We start from the raw sequence: 5,836 nt of genomic DNA, 5'->3' as shown, positions 1-5,836 counted from the left end.
CGTAAATCGATTTAAATGGTTTTGGACCTCAGTCTTTAATCCAGGATTTCACCACTATTGCACAGTGATCTGAAACCTCCTTTGCTTGTACATATTGCTTGCTCATTGGCCATACTTGGAGCCATTCTTCGGATACTAGGATTCTGTCTAGCTTACTCTTTGCGGATCCATCTGCCTTATACCATATGAACTTCTTACCTACAATAGGCAAATCCTCCATCAGGTTACTTCCAATGAAATCATTGAAGCCTCTGATTTCCTTTTTATTGCTAGCATTTCCTCTAATGCCTTTCCTTTCTGCAGCACACCTGACTGCAATAAAATCACCACAACAACACCACACCTTGTCTTGATGAAGACTTCTAAAAGCAGACAAAGCTTCCCATATAACGATCTTATCACTCAAAATGCATGCAGCGTAAACATTAATGATAACACATGAGCGGTTCGACTTATATGGTGACCCACAATAGCAATACATCCTCTCCCTATAGTATGGGACGCGTACGTGAAGACATGGGACGCGTACGTGAAGACCAGTGTATTACAACTAATGAAATTTGAAGACATGGAAACCTCCAAATTCATACTCTTGAATTCTTCAATCAATGTTAGCTCTCTAATCATAAGCGATGATGTTTGTATCTTTTTATGACTCAACGAACAACATTTGCCTTCCCAAGATGGTATATTAGCTGGAAATCATAGTCTTTTAAAAATTCAATCCACCTTTTTTGCCTCATATTAAGCTCCTTATGATCAAACAAATACTTCAAGCTTTTATGATCACTGAACACATTAAAACTAACTCCATAAAGAAAATGTCTCTGTATTTTTAAAGCAAAGACAACTATTGTCAATTCTAAATCATGACTTGGATAGTTCCTTTCATGCACCTTTAATTGACAAGAAGTGTAGGCAACAAATTTCTTATTCTGTATTAGAACACAACCCAATCCTTGATAGGAAGCATCACACAAAACTTCAAAAGACTGATTGTATCAGAAATTGTCAATACAGGAACATTAGTCAACCTTCTTTTCAACTCTTCAAAGCTTCTCTCACATTGTTTAGTCCATGCAAAAGGATTATCCTTTCTAGTCAATTGGGTCAGAGGAGCAATTATTTTAGAAAAAACCTTCTATAAATCTCCTATAATATCCTACTAACCCCATAAAGCTTCTAATTTCTGTAACAATTTTAAGACATTCCCACTGAAGTACAACCTCCACATAGAAGAATCTATTGATATTCCATGTGTAGAGATAACGTGTCCGAAAAATTGTATTTCTGACATCCAAAAATTGCATTTTGAAAGTTTAGCAAATAACTATTTTTCTCTCAAAATGTTCAGGACAGTTCTAAGATGTTTTACATGTTCTTCCCTTGTATGAGAATAGATGAAGATATCATCTATGAACACTACCACAATCCAAATTCCATTATGTACTCTCATTGTTTGTGGAAAAGGAACCACACGTGTAACAACACAACTTTATTTCTACCTAGTCACATCCAATGGTTGTAACATTATCCCAGGTCCTTGATACTCCACTTCAATCTTTTATAGGTCAGACAGACAAGGACCTATAGAGCCACTTCCTCTTTATGTTGAATCATCACAAAACTTCTTCAAATATTATCGTAGTTATGCGTGATGTACATTAAATCATTTTTATAACTTTTATACTAGACTATGTTCTCTAACTTCTTGTTTGCAAATACAAACAACTTATCTTAAACCTCATATTTCCCCCTTTACTTTCATAATGAAATTCTCAGTCCACTTATTTCTTAACTCTCCATTAATTTTAGTTTTTAACCATTACATCAAACACTTGAAATATCTCCTTACTCATGGCAGTTTCTACCAAATTTTCCTTCCCCCGATGTTACAAAAACTTGAAATCTTACACTTTTAATAACTTCACCATTAACTTTTGTCTTGTGTTTAATCTCGTCCGATCAAACAAGTACTTAAGATTCTTACAATATTGAATGTAACTAATCAACCTTCTCTTACAATAAATTAATTCCACGTAATTTTTCATTTCCATGCTAGCCTTGTAACAACATTGTTACTAAGATCTATAGGTTGCCTTATACACATCTTCACTTTTTACTTAAAGTATTCGGATACCCGAATCTCATGTCTACTTGGAAAGCATTAATGTTTCATGAACCTTGATTCATCATACCATCATCCCTCAACAATCTCGTTTATCTTTCAAAAATCCACATATAATCTAGATTCCCCATCCTTCTTCTTTACCAACAATATGTGACTTCTGGATAATGTAAGAATCTAAAAGACTAAAGGTCGTAGACCTCCCCTCCCCTACCCTACCCTTCTTTCTTTTTTCTTTTTTTTTCTCTCTTTCCCTCTTCCTTCTCTCTTCAATTTCTCTTCCATAATTCATCTATTTCGAAATATAATCACACCCTGCACACTACAAGAAAACAGTGAATTAGCTTCCACATGTTAGCGTGGGCTAAGTGTGGACATGGTTTTCGTCGGCCAAACCCACGCAAAATCGACGCAAAGTAATTTTTCTTGGGTCATCCGACACATAACGGACGTAGGTAGAGATTTAAAAAAAATACAGTTTGCGTCGACTATGACCGACGTAAATAATAGGAAGCGTGGGTTGTAGCCCACGCATAGTTATAATTTATTGATTTTATATTTATTTAATGTATAACATGGTAATAAATATTATAATTTTTACTTGTTTATTGTATTTTTTTAATATTATAATAAATTTTTTAATTTTAATAATTTTGGTATATGTTACTTAAATTAAATTGATTACGTGTTTCATTTTAAATTATTTAAAAAATTTATCTTCAAAAATTTAAAAAGAATTGTAAATTGTTAAAAAATAATAATTGAGAAAGGAAAAAATGTATTTACATTTTATAAATGTTATATAAAATACTTATTTTTTTAAGAATAATTATTTTATTTTAATTTAATTTATAATATTATAATAAGTATTTAGATTTTGATATAAATTAGTTAAATTAAATTTATTAAATTGATTAAGTGTTTAATTTAAAATTATTTAAAGAAATTATCTTATAAAGTTTATAAACAATTGAAAGATGTGGAAAAATAATAATTGGGTAAAAAAAATACATATTTAAATTTTATAAATATTATGTAAAATATACATAAATTTGAGAATATGAATTTAACATGAAGTAATTAATGAATGTAAAATGTAATGGATGTATTTAAAATAGCTAACCATTTTATCTTAAAATCTGAAAGTAAAGTTAAGAAAATAAAAAGTGAGATAAAACTTTTTATTGATAACTTGAATAAATTTGAATGTCATATTTGTGTAATGGTTAAATGAATTGGTGATTTTACTTTGATATCCATTGTGATTTAAAGAATGTTATTTGTCATAAATAAATCATAAGATCATTTTAAAGATTTATCAAGAATATTTATGATAGAAACATATATATTAAGACTAAGTGTGTGAGTAAGTAACTTATGCTTAATTCTTAAATTACCCTAAACTTGATCACATGTTTTATAAATGTAATTGTTATAGTTATTGAATATAATCTCCTAAAAAAGACATTTGTGTTTTCCAACTGAAACACATAATAATATAGTAAGTTTTGAGTCATGAGATGATTCATGTGCAATATTCCATATAAGTGTGTTAATAGAGTTTCTCAATGCATTAAATAAAAGATTTATAGATTTAGGTTATTTTATTGTATGTCATTGACCTCGTATTAAAGATCACAAATGTTGTACCATGTTAAACATTTGTCATTGCATGAATAATAGGTCTTTGACATAGTAATTTTAGTAGACTTAGTTCTTAATAAATGTAACATATATACCTCCATTTCGATTGAGTCTGGTATATAATGAATTTAGAATCATGGAATAAAGTTGATCATTAGATTTTGGATTATAAGTTTATAACCGTAGCCCATTGACATTTTGGATTTAGGGTATATGTACTTGTGTTTTTTATTGCAGTTAATAAGGTAAGAGTTGAACTAAAAACTCGATTATAAAGACTAAAAGAGAGTTTCCTAAGCAATTTCAATAATAGAATTTATTATATTCGTGATAATAATTTAATTATGTATTTATTTTTGTTGTATAAATTAAATATATTTTTTGTTCTATAAATTAAATTAAGTTTTTGTTCTATAAATTAAAATAATTTTTTGTTGTATAAATGAAATGAATTATTTTTGTTGTATAAATTAAATTAAATTGTTTTGTATAAATTAAAGAAATTTTTTTTATATAAATTAAATACACCATCGTTGTTCCACCATTGCATAGTGTATCGTCACCGTCAGCACTCCACCATCGGCGTTGTGCTCCACCGCTGGTTGTTTTCTATTCTCGTCTTTCTTTTATGCTTCTTCTCCATTTGTGCTCCCCTGCATGTTTTTTTTTCTTATTTTTCATTTCAGATCTTGTCTTCTTGTTCTTCATTTGCGATCCCCTCCATTTGCGGTCCCCTCATTTGTTGAGCTCCACCTTCTGCTTTACAAGTTGACATGTAAAATTTTAAAATTGTTATCAAGGACTAATTTGTTTTGAAAACACATTCTGGAAGAAATTTATACTAAATGAGCAAGAGAAGGCGTAAGAACAATATTTAAATTACCTTCGACCTTGTGCAACTTGTTATGGTAATACTTGTACCATTTTTTTTTTAAATTGATTAAAACAGATAGAGCAAAATAATTATAATTTCTTTTATTATAGCGAAGAAGAAGAAGAAGAAGAAGAAGAGAACAATATAATAAAGAAGAAAACAGTTGAATTTTATGCTTGTGCTAAGAGGTTCTGGACTTGAATTTTTCAGATTTTTTCTTCCTTTACTCATGAATCTATTAATGATACATGCTTATAAACTTTGGTGGTGATATCTATCACACATGCTTTTAAACTCCACCGCATGTGAAGTCCATACCAGAGCCTATAAATGACACGTTGGTAAATAATCTTTTATGTGGCATGCCATCACACCTCACTTGCCACCTATTGTTTCCTTAATGGCATTACTCATCCCTACAAAATGCGCGTCCCTCATCACAACAACACGTAAATTCATACTACCTAACTCAAACCATCTATGTAATAAACATCACCCAAAAGTTTTCTTCACAAACTCTTTCCATTTCACCAAAAATGGCTAGCAATAAGGAGTCCAAGTTCCCACCTGAGAGCGAGAAAACTCAGTCAGGACAAGAACATCTGCTGCTAGGGTCATCATCCGACTTCTTTGTAGAGGGTAAGTCATCCTAAATGTATATTTAATTTTATTTTTATATTACTATGTCTGTAATTTGATTTGTTTGTATTGTAGTTGGACACCAAATCATTTTGCTAGTGAGACCATTGGACATTGCATTCGGTCTCAATTTAGATGTCCATATCATCATTATGATGTCATGCCTGAGGAGGACAAACTGAAATGGTGGCTTGACTTTCAGATAATTTTAACTTTTAATTACAATTTCCTATAGATAAACCAAAGTGGAAAAAATGAAACGAACTATTTTCTTGTTTTTAACAGACTAGAGTCACTTGGGCACCTTAGAATGAGTGCCAAATTAAAAAGGTCTACGAGTCTAAAGTCAGAAAAAGACTTTGTGACATGTTGACCAAAGCTAGGGCAAAGGGTGTCTGACCTACTTGGATAGGTGAGCAAGCATGGGCTGAGCTTTTAAACTATTGGGATTCACAACAATTCAAAGATAAATCAACTCAAAATAAATCCAATAGGGGTTCAGCTTGTGGTGGAGCACTGCACTCCACAGGTCGAAAATCAGATTCAGATAT

The sequence above is a fragment of the Phaseolus vulgaris genome, chromosome 5 (assembly GCF_051622355.1).
Source record: "Phaseolus vulgaris cultivar YP4 chromosome 5, ASM5162235v1, whole genome shotgun sequence".
NCBI lineage: Eukaryota > Viridiplantae > Streptophyta > Magnoliopsida > Fabales > Fabaceae > Phaseolus > Phaseolus vulgaris.
This window is presented reverse-complemented; position numbering follows the sequence as displayed.